The 15,101-nt window shown below is 41.9% G+C and overlaps 1 protein-coding gene across 12 annotated transcripts in view; it reads left to right on the forward strand.

Moving 5' to 3' along the window:
- The window catches only part of RHOBTB1 (Rho related BTB domain containing 1), a 141,584-nt gene that overhangs the window by 63,977 nt on the left and 62,506 nt on the right, over positions 1 to 15,101 (forward strand). For 2 of the 12 annotated variants that reach the window (XM_070364805.1, XM_070364806.1), the window contains exons 1-2: positions 1,822 to 2,143; positions 4,278 to 4,328. The exons of 4 other annotated variants lie outside the window; for them this stretch is intronic. The gene's annotated coding sequence lies outside the window, so the exon portion shown is untranslated. Of the gene's footprint in view, positions 1 to 1,289; positions 1,401 to 1,821; positions 2,144 to 4,277; positions 4,329 to 15,101 lie in introns of those variants that run through there. 6 more of the 12 variants (XM_070364797.1, XM_070364795.1, XM_070364798.1 and 3 more) reach the window with 5 other exon arrangements.

The raw sequence follows: 15,101 nt of genomic DNA on the forward strand, positions 1-15,101 counted from the left end.
TGTGTCTGTCTTGAGGTTCTTAGAGTAGACCCCCATAATCTGACTTTTCATTGTCCTCTCTTCTGGGTATTAAAGATTAGAGACTAATAATTCTATTTTCAAAGACACTTCAGTGAGGATGGCTTAAAAAAGAAGGTTGCCCTTAATACCTTTCCTTGTAAAAACATTGAATGTCACTATATTCTGGGGTCTCTGGGGAATTCAGAGAGCACCAGGCAAGACTTGGTCTCCAAAGGGAATATAAACAAATGGGGAAGAGTAGGAACATCCAGTGTAGTAAAACTCATCTGGGGAGCCTATGGTTTCTTGGAGGAAACTGAGGTAGGAGAAGTGTGTTTGCATTTATCATCTTTTTGATGTTCTGTTTCTTGAGGGACAACACAGAGACAGTCTTTGCAGTAGAATATGGGTCCTTCTTTCCCAGCTCTGCAAATCCATTACCTGAGAACTCCCTGAGGACTAAGGACACATTGTTGCCATCTTTGTATCCCCAGCCCTTAGGACACAGATAGCCTCTTCAATAAAGGTTTATCAAATGAATGAGGGCTTCCCAGGTGACACAGTGGTAAAGAATCCGCCTGCCAATGCAGGAGACACAGGAAACATAGGAAACGCAAGAGATTCAGGTTCGATCCCTGGATCAGGAAATTCCCCTGGAGTAGGAAATGGCAACCCACTCCAGTATTCTTGCCTGAAAAATTCCAAGGACAGAGGAGCCTAGCTGGCTACAGTCCATGGGGTAGCAAAGAGTCTGAGACGACTGAGCACATCACAGCACAAATGAATAAACCCTTTAACCTTAGCTGAACACATCAATACCTTTGCCCCTAATTGCGAGGATGGGAATGAGATGGTGTAAAACATACTAATTTTAATAGCTGGCTGAAAAGAAAGTGCCTTGGGGGCCAGCACCGGGTTGGTTGCGTTCATTGTCACCTTCTTAGAGCTTCACAGATTACCTGACATTCTGTAGGAAACAGACATCTTTTATGTGCATGCATGAAAACTGCCTCTGGTCCGTCCTCAGAGCTCACAGCCTGGAAGAGTAAGGAGGAGTTCAGCAGGGTATCCAAGAATTCTGACAACCCACAAGCGGTCAGAAGTCAATTTCACTTCCTCACCCAGCCATTTATAAAAGGTTGTAAATCTCCTCCTTACTCGGGTCGGGGGCAGCCGGTGCGTCCTTACGCCCCTTGCAGGGACCCCACGAGCCAAGTCACAGAGGAAGGTAACCCAGAGTCGAGCCGGGCAGCACGTGCAACGCCCAGGGGAGGAGGAGGCTGGGCTAACGCAGCTCTTAGTCAGCAGCTGGGCTCCGTTTTGAAACAAAAGCCAATGTCCTCCCTTGGAGTCCGCGGCCGGTCAGCTCCTGGGGGGAAGAGAGCCATGCTGCCCAGCCGGTTAGTGGCCCAACTTACTTTTCCAGAGCCTGGGACAAAGGGCCAGCAGTTGTATGCGAATGGGTGGGGTGCTGGGGACAGAGGACGTGGGGAGGGCGGGGGCGAGGGAGGCTACAGCTCGCCCTGCCCCTCCCTTCCCGGCCACTAGCAAACAGGGCTGGGGTCTCCCAGGCTCGGCACATGTTAGCCCCCTGCAGGCAGCCTCCGAGCCCGCCCCCACCCCACCCCCACCCCCACCCCACCCCCAGGGTCTGCGTAAAAACTAAGGCACCTTTGCAACCCGCACCCTAGCGCACAGACACACCAGGCCCGGGTTTCATGAATGAAATCCAATCGTGCGGATATAAATAGCCGCGAAGGCTGCTAACGTCACAGAGCAAGCGGCGGTCGCCACCGCGGCGGAGCTGGGTGCCGAGCGCTCTCCATTCCGCCCGGCCGGCCAGCCTGGGAGCCGGGCGGGGGCGGGAGGAAAGGGGGAGGGCTGGGGGACGGAAAGGGGCGAGCCCCTCCGGCCCGGCACCGGGAAGAGCTGCCGCCGCGGCGCGGGGCGAGCCCAAGAGGCGAGGCAGAGCCATGCTGCCTTTGTGCAAAGTTGGGCGGCGGGCGGCGCGCCGCGCGCAGGGGCCCGGCACACCCGCGACCGCGCGCAGTCGTGGCTGCTGCTGAGTGGCGGGGACCACCCCCCACCCCAGCTCCCCCAGCCCTTGAAGGCGGAGAGAGCTCGCGTCTCGCTCGGCTTCAGGGTAGGTTCTGTGTCGTGAGTGCGCTATGCTGTGAAACTTCTCCGAGCAGCCGCCGCGGAGCCCCCCCCACCCCACCCCGCCCCGGCCCCGGCGGGTGGCCTATGGGGGCCCCGGGCCGCGCCACGCGGCCGGCCGCGTCCCGAGCAAGAGTCGTGGGACCGAGCTGCTCTGGGAGCCGCCCTCGCCTTCTCTGCGAGGCCGGGAACCCTCCCATCAGAGGCCAGCAGAAGAGATTCCTAGGAGCGCCTGCACAGCCGCACCCCTAACTTAGAGCTGAGAAAATGCACAACAGGGCACCCTTAGAAGGAGGGCTGCGCCAGGGAGGGGGTGGGGGACGCGCCGCGCCGACCACAAGGCTCTTTTCCTTGGAAGGTGGTGGGGAGCCAGAGGAACTGCACAGGGGGGGACACTAGCCCTTTGGCGCTTGCACCCCAAGAGAGTTGACCGGTCAGCCCACAGTTTGGCGCTCCCCACCCCGGCCCGGTGTCTGTGGAGTCTGTTGTGAGTTGCTGTGACAACAGTAGGAGCTGCCATGAGGGGCTTGCAAAACACCTTACCTAGTCTCTGCGTGCTCAGGTTTTGGGGAGAAAACAGGGTGGGGGTGGAAGGGTGGGGTGGGAGGAAGATGTGCAGACAAGGGAATCCAACCCCCTCTACAAAAAAAGAAGTGGAAGGAAGGCTCAACGATGTAAGAATGTATCATTTGATCCTGCTGTTAGTTCTGCCGTTGCTACCCTCAGCAGTATCAAACATCTCAACTGAGGAGCAATGTCAATATTTAGACTTGGACAAGCCAGAAAGTTAGAAGGGAGTGCCAAGCGCAGGGTTTTGACTTGGCTTTGCACGTCAGCACACAAGCTGTGCCTTTCTAGCTGACTGTACACATTTGCTGGGGGGTGGGGGGAATGCATGAAGATTAATATACACACAAAGGCGCTCAGACCTAGGAAGAGGAGAAGCTCTTTGACTTTGAACTCCCCCTCCCCAGCCTGTGCTGTTCCCGAAGCTTTGTTGAACCCCAGCCAGATGCTCAGCTAGAGGTTTCACTCGTTTGGGGCTCCCCCAGCACCCACGGGAGCAGTGCTGCGTATTTACACTGTACAGCATATCCCCTCTAAACTGCAAAAGTATGTTACCAGTAGTTTTCATCTCTGTATAACTGTGTTCTCACTATCAGCAGATATAAATAGCCAATAGGCTGTGTTTGATTTCAGCAAACAGCTAGGCTTTTTAACAAAACGCTGATAAGTTTGTTTTAAAACACTCTTCAGAAATTTGAAATTATATTTCATTTCTGGTAACTGTGGACGCCCGAGAGAGTCACTGTTTGCTGAAAGAGAAGCACAAGCTCTTTTCGATATAAATAATGTCTGCATACCATTCCACAGGTGGAGTAGGCAGCAAATTATTATTCAAGTAAGTTTTCTCTGAGATTCTTGGATCACATGTGGACTTGTTAGTGGGAAAGGAATTTAACTTGTTCTTCACAGTGTGGAAGACTTTGAAAAATCATTAGGAAGCAATGAAATCACAGTATTCTAAGCTTGCATATTGTTGTCCAACCAAATGTAGAAAGTAGTGTGACTTTAAGTACATAGGGTTGTGTGTGGTTACAGAGGTAGAAACAGAAACACGGGCAGTTTGATGTTGGGACAACAACATAGCTTATTAACTATACAAATGCAATCAAATAGAAAAAAAAAACAAAAAACCTAGAGTCATTTGGACTTTTACTTATGATAATACAGCCTAAAAATGCTATTTTGGAGGAATAGTAGATCCATTTCTTTTCCTTCTGTATTGTAAAATCCCTGTAAGGTTTTCCTTGTTTCTGTTCATGGTTTTGTGGCTAACTGCTTTTTTTTTTTTTTTTTTGGTATCATTCCCAAATGCTCAGAAATATATTTTCAGAAATGCTACAAAAAGTTCACCTAGCTATTTCAGAATGTATATGGCCCCAAGAAATGCCATTTTAACACTGACACTTGGAAAAAATAAAGCAGGTTCTGCTCTTTGGTGGGTGGGGTGGAGAGGAAAACAATGCATGTTAAAAATGTCAGTGGCGCCCCATGTGCTCCAAGCAAGCAAGTATTACAGAGCAATACTTTATAAGGCACTTCTCTCTTTTGTGTAGGTAAGTCCAGCTGTGAGCAGGGTGTTCTGTTCTTCACTTCCAGCAAGCCAGGTCAGTGTCTGTGCAAACCCGTGACCATAGATTGCTGACATAGTCTATCTAATTCTGAGCATGCATTTCAGAACAACTTACTTGGTCATTTGTCTTAGAATGATTTGTCTTTGTCATTTTTTTTTATTGACTCAGTTATGAATATCACAATTTCCATGATTATTAAAATTATTTTATTTACTCTGTGAGTAAAAATAGCACTAAAATGGGCCTTGAATCAGTTTGTTCTTTATAAGACTTTTCTCTTTCACGTTGGGGATCCAAGTCGTGCCAGGAATAGCTGAAGATACAGGGTATTTGCATGCTCAATCATTGCAATTTTACATCTGTCCTAATCTTAGCACTCTAGAGCAGAAAGAAAATTGATACAATAAATGACTGATATTTTTGAGCTTGAACCAAAATTCAGGTAATATGCTGCATTCCTTACACTTACGTTCTCATTCTGCAAAAAAAAAAAAAAAATTCCTGTGAGGTGTAACACTTCTCTTGGTCTCCAGAGGACAAGGTGAGGAATTGAAAGTTCAGAGAGGTCAGGTAATAGATTCAGTTCCTAGTAAATGGAAGAAATTATATTTTTTAAAGTTCTGTCTTAATCCAAAACCTAAATTCTCTAGTTGGAAAAATCTTGTCCAATAGAGAAACTGGGACCAAGGAAGTTTAAGTGACTTGCCTAAGATAACTTGGTAATTACAGCTTATGTAGTAAAATTCAATGACAGAGGTGTTACAAAAGAATAAATTCCATTCTCTTTAAGTAAAACAGCAAAATATTAAATATTCGTGTGTACTTTATGGCATGGCCCTGTCAAAAATTTAAGATTTTTACTATGGGGGTCTCCGGTTTTAAGGATCTTACAAATAGATTTTAAAAGACAAGATATTAAACATTCATGCAGGAAAAGTGAGAAAATAAATCAAGATAATGCATGCCCTGAACTGAGGGTCAATAGTACATTCACAAATTCACCGTTTTCTATCCTGTGGGACTACTTTGCAATTCCATGTATGGATGGGAAAATTTTTCCAAGCACATTTTTGTCTAGATAGATAATAAAAGGGTAAGAGTTTAGAGAAAGACAGAGTGTAGAATTTCAAACCAAGAGGGAGAGATTATGCATTCATCTAGAACTGCTAAATTACAGTATCTCAAACTTGAGGTGTTATTGCTTGAAAAGCATTGAAACAAAATTGTAAGCTGTCTGAGTCTTCACAGCATCACTAAGAAAGCATTACAGCATGACCTGGTGCTTAAGAGTACTGGATTCCTTCTGCAACCTCAGTTTGTCTGAAATGTGTCACACAGATAGATTTGGATACCTAGTAAATAAATATCAATGTAAGTCCTGAAAACAGCCAATATTTAAAGATTAAATAGGACGTTTTCTGTTTTTGCCAGGTTGACAACCTTCTCTTTTCCCCTCTTTCTTCCTCCACCCTTACTTTTTGTAGAATAATGTGTAAGTTGTTAATCCTTCTCAGAGAGTATTATATAAAGGGATAATAAAAAGTAAAATGGAAATAAATTACCAAAGAAAACTTTACTGTATCTTCTTTTTTAATGTACTGATACCCCCAACCCAAGCTAATAACACTAAAAGCTTAATTAGTTAAAAGATACTTTTAAGTGTTTAAAGGATTATTATAAGCTGTCCTATAACAGCTTTGTCCTATAAAAGTTGTTATATAATGTATCATTACAAAATAGATCATAATAGCTCCATTAGACTGGGAAGATCCCATTACAGGTTAAGACCTCATTATCAACTGATATTTGCTTAGCTGTGACAATGGTATGTTGTAAATTATCCATATAACAACTATAAACCTATAATTGCTTAAAGAGTAAAATTATACTCTGAATCATATAATGTTAGCACCAAAAAAGGCCTTAGAATGAGTATGGTATCTCTAAGAGTAATTTAATTAGCAACCATTTGTTTGCTTTTTTGAACTTTAGAGGCTTTGGTTACTATGCTTGACCTCTCTCAAAACACTCCTGGAAATACATGAAATTCTGCTGTTTTTCACTCAAGAAATGTACCTGTAGAAAACAGGAATTTTTTTTCTTTACTCTTCTTATTGGTCTTCCTTTTTCCTTTTAGAAAACAGGCAGTTCAGTCTCATTCTTTGAAGGCCTTACTCTGGCTTCACCTAATAGGGTTCAAAGAGTTCAGATTATTTGAATCTGGTTCTTGTGTTCATCTTCTTTTCTCTATCCAGGCTCCCCACCAACCTCTCGACACCGAAACAAAATTTGGAGAGGGAAGGAAAGATAAGTCACAAAAAGTGAGGTGTATATAGAAAGGGGAAGGGGGTGGGAGTGTGTGATTCGCGGGGGAGGGGAGGAGAAAAGGAGAGCTTTGCCTGGAAAGGCAAGAGGCAGTCACCCAAACAGATGGGATGTGTATAGACAGGTTATTGATATGTCAGAATAAAAATTGTTTAGGGTTTATTTTGGGGGGGAAGCGGGGGAGGCTGGAATTTATAAACAAAGTGAAGTCACCTCCTCCTAGAATCTTTTGTTCCTCATACACATTGGACAGAAACTGAGAAATGGGCAAATGAAGACACTAAAATGTGAGTATGACAGCCACTCTTTGATGTCCCAGGACACTCCTGCCCTCAGATACTGCCAGCAGCTGTCCCATCAAGCACATCAACATGTCCGATATGGTTTCATCAACTAAGGATGAATTAGAAAGTTTTACAAAGAAGGAAACCAGATGGATGCCTGCAGGTCCACAAGTGTGATTATATTTCTCCTCTCTGCACCTGACATTATTTATTGCATAGACACAGGTTAATGGCAAGTACCCAGTGCTAATGGGGTTACAATCTCAGGCTCGATCCCTCCGTGGAGAAATTTCCTTGGAACTGTTTGTCACCCAACCTAGTCCGGACCCCTAATGATTGCCAGAATAACAATAACCAGTACTTACATCATGCTGTTTCTAGATGCCAGACACTTGATTGCATTACAGATAATATTCTTTATAAATTCCAATTTTATAGAAGCAAAAGGAAACTCAGGTATATTAAGTCAAAGAACTAATTGGAAGTAGAGCTTGGATTTGTACTGAGATCTAAGAATTTGAATATATATTTGATTTAAGTATATAATGGGGGGGAAGCACTTTAAAATATTCAATTCCAGGTTATTCTTGCAGATTGTTAAAGAAGTAATTATTCTTGTAGGTTTTTTTTTTTTAATTTTATGTGTCTTGTTTTGTATTTGGTAACTTGAACCACACAGCAGTGTTGTCTGTACAGATTGTTAATTCTTCAGGGCATCTCTAATATATTTTGATGGAAGTCACACTAGTAAACAGTTGAGTCATGGAGGGTTGAATCCTGGACCTAGAGAGGTTCTTAAGGATCCTTAATCCAGCCTCACATAGGTGAGAAACAATCTACCATCCAGAGAAGCAGTGCAGCTCACCCACTCTTCTAGTTCATAAATGACGCAGCTGGGGCTGAACCCAGGTTTCCAAAGCCCAGTCCAGGGCTCAGTTCTTTTATGAACTGAGCTGAAACATGGCACACCTTCTGAAGCCTCCAACTTAGCCAAAATTGCAGCTATCAAGTTTGAAGTATATCTGAAACCTAACATACATCCAGAAATGGGTTACAAGGGGATTCCAGCAGTGTAAAGATACGGTGGGTCCTCGGAGAGACCTTTCCTATCTTCTTGGACATCAGTACAGACCAGTCTTTCCTTGTGTTCGAAACTTAACTACCCCATACTCCGATCCCTTTCAAGCTGTTTTTGTTGAGATGCCTGTTTTCATCAACTGTGGAGATTTTTAATTTTGTCTATGGATTTCTGGCTTTTTATTAATCATGTGACATGGGTGACATATTTCTTTGGAGCTCATTTTGCTCATCTGTAAAATGGAGACAATATCACCTCCATCAGGATTATGAGAATGCTGTGAAATCACACACGTAAAACAGATACTAGGGGGTCTTCCTGGATGGTCCAATGGCTAAGACTCTGTGCTCCCCCAGGGCAGAGTCTACCAGTTCGATCCCTGGTCAGGGAACTAGATTTCACGTGCTGCAACTGAAGAGTTCATAGGCTGCAACTATAGATCCCACATGCCACAACTAAGACCAAGCAAATAAATGATTAAAACACACACAAAAAACAGTAGGTATTCAACAAGGGTGAGTTTTCTTCTTAGCCTTGCTAAAGTATGTCAAGGAAAATGTTATAACACATCAGGGCATCCATATCATTTTGCCGCTAAATGTTCTGGAGTCATCTGAGGTCTGACACTACAAGGGATGATTATAGTGACCTTTTTTCTTGGGTGAAAATGGGCCCAGCTGTGTCCCTGAGTACCAGTAGCCTGGTCACAATTATATTTGTCTTCTTCACACTCTAGGGTTGTGGAGGTTTGCATGAATTACTTTATTGCTTCAGTTTCTGCTTCAAAGTAATAGCAAGCTCCTCTGGGAGATACCTGGCTCTCATGCCCTTTCAGACACTTATTAGCTAAGGTGTTTTCCCCGTAGATCTTTGCATCTCAAAGCAGCTACTGTGTTTTCAGCCAAATAACTAAAATATTTTCAGAGAACAGTGTTGCCAGTAGAACATTTTTGCCTTCAATTTCAAAACAAGTGAGACTTTCCTCCCATCATTTCAATTAACTCTAGTATTGAATCCTTCCTGGACATTGACCATCTTTTCTCTCTGTCGCGGGTTGCTAACTGATATGCTGATGGGAAAAACATAAGCACTGCAATTTCCCCCTTTCACCCTCAGCACTGATAGCTACCGTGGCCTAAATTACATCTCTGGGAAGTATTTCATCACACTCCCCTCTCCAGCTGCCACACTTTGTCATGTGGCACTTGCTGCCCTGTTTTCGGTTTTTGGATCCAAGTCTTTGGCAACATTTCTTATTACATATACGGAGGAAAGCTCCTGATAAGATTTTTTTTCTCGTACTTTTTCCCCCTTTTTTGAAATGAATCATCCAAGTGGCCTAGAATAGCCTTTAGTTTCCTAGTGGCTCAGTTTCCCTTTTCAGTGTTGGACAAATGTGTGTTGCAAGATGTATGTCCTCTTCAGGTTTGTTGTTGAGTCACTTAAGTCATGTCAGACTCTTTGTGACCCCGTGGACTGTAGCACACCAGGATTCCCTGTTCTTCACTCTTCAAGTGTAGGGCTAGCTATTAGGTGTTTTCCGCAGTGCTATCCTTCATTTGGTATGAGCTGCTTAGAGATCACCAATGGCTAGGTTGCTATGAGTCTCAAACCAGTTATGTGAGTTTCCATTCATAGCAGGGAGTTTATTTTTAAAGTGATGCTTCCCAAATTTAATATGCATAAAAGTCACCTGGGCATCTTGATAAAATGCAGATTGTGATTCAGAAGTTCTAGAGTGAGGCCTAAGATTATGCATTTCCCAGGGGGTACCTCATTGATGCCAGTGCTACTGGTCTGAGGATCATATTTTAAGTTGGGAAATATACTGTACTCTGTAAAGTATAGTCATTATCTTATGCTGAAATGCCTTCTTTGGAGGCTCCCATCTTATTTTGTTTTCTTCTTTCTTAAATTATATAGAGTCATAGAATCTTAAACGTGAAAGGTTTGTGCTGGTAAATCAACCTGCACTCTGGAAGAGAAAAAGAATGCATTTATGTGCAAACATAAGTTGATTATAAATTTTACTGACATAAAGAATGGGTGTAGCATACTATTTATAAATAATAATAGAAAATAGTCTTTGTTGTAAACTCCGTTTAGCTAATTGGGTCTCACAAAATACTGGTTTTGAGAACTCATCTGTCCATGGTCTACCTGTGGTACAGTTGATGAGTGCAATTCCCATATAAATGTTGCCCAATATTTTTCTTTATGTGAGGAAGACAAAAGTGAAGTAACAAAGGCGTATGTCAGGCTGTATTCATTCATCAAAGATATGAATGATTTCTTTGCTGAGCCAAATAAGAGCTTTTAAATACTGTAAGGATATTTGCTACACACATTACACTCTTTTAAGTTTAATCTGCATTATTAACATTTTAAAGTCATGTTCTTAAGTCAAGATGACAGAAAAATAGAGCAAGACCTGATGGGGAGTGGTTGCCGGTTTCACTGGTGTAACTTCTTCCACCATGGCCCATTTGAAACCACCGTTGTGACCGAGTGTGGAGTTGGAAAGAGATGGCACATTCTTGTTGTTTAGTTACTAAGTCATGTCAACCCTTTTGTGACTCCATGGATCATAGCCCGCCAGGCTCATCTGTCCATGGGCTTTCCCGGGCAAGAATACTGGAGTGGGTTGCCATATCCTTCTCCAGGGGATCTTTCTGATCCAGGGATTGAACCCACATCTCTTGCATCTCAGGCGAATTCTTTACTGCTAAACCAGCGGGGAGGGCCACAGTAGCACATGGTTATATAGTATTTCCATTATACAGATAAAACTGGAATAAATAACCTCAAAATATACTTTGGCCACCTGATGCAAAAAGCTGACTCGTTGGAAAAGACCCTGTTGCTGGGAAAAATTGAGGGCAAGAGGAGAAGTGAGCAACAGAGGATGAGATGGTTGGCTGGCATCATTGACTTAATGGACATGAGTTTGCGCAAACTCTGGGGGATTGTGAAGGACAGGGCAGCCTGGCATGCTGCAGTCCATGGGGTCACAAAGAGTCTAACATGACTTAGGGACTGAGCAACAATAACAAACTTCAAAATACAGAGAATAGTAAAATATAGTAGGATAAATACAAAGTGGTAAGTTTTGAGTATTTAGTTACCTTTGTTTTAATATAATTTATTTAATTGAAACTTTATATAACTAATATTCAGTACTGACCCTATTTTAACAGGCTTGCAAAAGTCCTGAGAATTTAACAGTTGGTTCATGGGCTAGAAGAGACTGGCACACTGTTAGATGTAGATCATCTGGTCCAGTGATTCTCAACCTTTGCTATATATTGAACACTCCCAGGAATTTTATGACCTGTAGTCTTAGTTATTTATGTCAGGGCCCAGAAATCTGAGTTTTAAACTTTTTTTTATTGAACTGTATCTTGTTTAAACAAAAATACATGAATCATAACTATATAACTTAAAGAATTATCACAAACTAAACACACACCCCAATCTAACCTAACCAGGACCTACATATGGAAACACAACCTTCAGTTCAGTTCAGTGGCTCAGTCGTGTCCAACTCTTTGCGACCCCATGAATCGCAGCACGCCAGGCCTCCCTCTCCATCACCAACTCCCGGAGTTCAACCAAACTCATGTCCATCGAGTCAGTGATGCCATCCAGCCATCTCATCCTCTGTCGTCCCCTTCTCCTCCTGCCCCCAATCCCTCCCAGCATCAGAGTCTTCCAATGAGTCAACTCTTCCCATGAGGTGGCCAAAGTTTTAGAGTTTCAGCTTTAGCATCAGTCCTTCCAAAGAACACCCAGGACTGATCTCCTTTAGAATGGACCTGTTGGATCTCCTTGCAGTCCAAGGGACTCTCAAGAGTCTTCTCCAACACCACAGTTCAAAAGCATCAATACTTTCGTGCTCAGCTTTCTTCACAGTCCAACTCTCACATCCATACATGACCACAGGAAAAACCATAGCCTTGACTAGATGGACCTTTGTTGGCAAAGTAATGTCTCTGCTTTTCAATATGCCATCTAGGTTGGTCATAACTTTCCTTCCAAGGAGTAAGTGTCTTTTAATTTCATCTGCAGTGATTTTGGAGCCCAAAAAAATAAAGTCTGACACTGTTTCCACTTAGCAGCACCCAAAATCCCATCTTAAGCCCCTATTCAGTCACTGTCTAATTGAGGCAACCACTGTCTTGACTTCTAATGCCATGGATTAGTTTTCCCTGATTGTCAACTTTTATACAAATGAAATCTCTTTTGTGTCTGGCCTCTTTCGATATTATGTTTGTAAGATTCATTATAATTGTATACAGCTGTGTTTCATCCCTTTTTAGCACTGTATAATATTCCATTGTGTGAATAGACCTCAATTTATTATTTCTTTATCCATTGTAGTGTCAGTGGTTTGTTTCCAGATGTTGGCTATTACGAGCAGTGCTGCCAAGGACATTCTTGTGCAGGCAGCAGTATTTGAAACAAAACAAGTTCCCCCAGTCATTCTAAAAAGCAGCTGATTTCTTGACTGCCTTCTCTACAATTCTCTCTTCTGCCTTTGATTTTTCATATCATGTGATTAAGTCTATTGGTTCTTTCCTGAGAGTGTACTTTTAATACCTTAAGTCATGAAACTGTGTGCTTCCATTCATTATAGCATGTTTTCCTGGCTCTTTTCAATATAGATTCACCACCACCCCCATTTCATCAAGACATCTGCTCTTGGGCGCTTTAAATAGGGATGAGATTTGGCCTCACATCAATAGCATGGAGGAATAATAGACATGGTGGAGATGGAGCCAAGGCTAAATTTGGCAGCCAATCATTAAGGCTCCTGGAAAGAGGCTTCAAGGAAGGGAAATTGTTTCCCTTTGTGAGTATCAAACAAAAATCAACAGTAAACCTTTGGAATATTTCAGATTCTAGATTTTTTAAAAATTGGTTTATTTGAAGTGGACCAGGGACTGTCTTCTGACATGAGAACGGATATCTCTCAACGTCTCATGACTTGATCTGGAAAGAGAACAGAAGGAGATTTTCCCATGGGCTTGTTCCTACACCTAGCGTGCAGCCGGCGTAGCTCTGCTGCATTGTTCTAGGCTTAGTGGCTGTGTATTTGTGTGTTTGCATCTATTGAGATGTTAGTTCTTTTGACAGAAGTCAAGAGAGCTGAATGACCAGAAGCCCCAAGATGATACTGTTGATCAGTGGGATGGCTGCTTAGAATGGAAAGACAGGTGCTGGGGGCAGTAAGGCTGTTTCCTACCATATGAAAGGCATGTCACATACAGCTTTTACAATACACAGAGAGAAAGTAAAGAATAGACACTAATTTCACATAATGGAACAAGAGAGTGTATTCCCACACACATAAATATTGTAGTCCTTCATTTTCCTACCTCCCCACCCTCACATTTTTGTAAAACGTCTTTGTTATAAAATAACAAACATGTTCATTACTGAAAAGATGGGATGTGTAGATAAGAAAAAAGAAAATTCTAATCCTAATGACATCAATATTTTAATGTATCTATATCCCAAATATTTCTCTTTATATTTAGGTACATAATTTTTAAGGAATGGTGTTACTCATGAGCCTCTAACTATAACAATAAATGTACTCCTATAATTTTACATTTTTAACTACTCTATACTTTTCCGGTATGTGGACGCTTTTTAAAAATTCCTCCCTTGTGGTCAGATTTCTAAAATTGTTTCCAATATTTTGTTTCCACAGTAATATGATGAGCACTCCTTTAATGGAATCTTACTGTAATCCTAAATATTTTTCTAGGAATAAAGTCTTATAATCGAATGAATGTTATGGACATTTTAAAGTCTTCTGAGTCATTATCAAAAATTATCATTATCCAAAATAATGATACCATCTTCCACTCCCACAAACAGTGCTTCATCCTGCTTTTAATAAATGTACAATCTTTCATGTCATAATTCCCACCAAGAGTTGGAGGGTACACGAACATGTCCTGAAAACATTGAATACTAGCTAGAATCTACACATTGCTGGCAGTCAATAACCTTTAATAAAAATGAGATATTTTTATAGTTTTTTGTCCACTAGCATTTTTGCATTTTATGGTCTAACTTTGTTAAGAATCCTGGTTTGGGGGGTGGTGGGGCGGCTGGTGGAAAAAAACTATTTTCTTCATTTGCCTGAATGAGAGCATAAGCTAATCCTAACTGACATATTATAGTCTCGTAAATGATTAAATGCAATTGTTTGACTGTCATCATCTCTGAAGGTGTTGCAGCAGGTGGTCTCTCTGGCAGTACAGATGCTAACCCAAGTGACATCTTTAGAGAGCACTTTGAATGAACAACTCATGACAGAGGACTGTAGAGATTTCTTCTCTATCAGGATGGGTTTTTAAGCACTTCTAGTCTGCAGACTGATGCTAGCTTTCTCAAATGAGCATTTGATGTCTCTTTAAAGACTTGAGCAATATTTTAATTATTAATTCTTGACAAAGCTTCCTCCAGCCCTTAGCTAAGGCTCACCCAGATGAGGACTACAGGCCCTCCAATGTGAAAACAATGTGTAGAGTCTTCTGTTGCTTTATTTTTTTTTAACTTTAAAAAAGGTGTATTAAAGTATAACATGCATAGAGAAATGTGTACAGATTACAAGTGTACAGTTTGATGAATTACCCTTACTTAATATAACCTAGCTGCAGTCAGCTTTGATTGAGCTATATCCCTTGTGACTGAAAATATGTAGGATTTGCCTATACAAGTAGAGATTAGAACATGAAATTCATACATTGAGTGTGCATCAGTATTTGTATGTTTGTGATTTGCAGGTACACAAATATACAACATGCATACAAGCAATTTGGAACTTCTTTTTTTTAATGAGTATAAAGCTCAGTTATGCTACATCTATACAAATTAAAATAACTACAATTGATTGCCACAGAATAGTTTACATGCTTAGTTTCTAAAAATTACTCATTTCAGTTACCATAAGTATTCCTTTGAACATTCAGAATTTTAAAGCCAAGAATTTTTCATCTTCTAAGATAGAATTGTATGCATTGGTCCTGGTTACCCACAGCTGTCTCTTTGGGTTCAATTTCTGTGTCTGATGTTCAGCAAGATATCATTTATATTCCTGTGTTC

This window comes from Bos mutus, chromosome 28 (genome assembly GCF_027580195.1).
Source record: "Bos mutus isolate GX-2022 chromosome 28, NWIPB_WYAK_1.1, whole genome shotgun sequence".
NCBI classification, from domain to species: Eukaryota; Metazoa; Chordata; class Mammalia; order Artiodactyla; family Bovidae; genus Bos; species Bos mutus.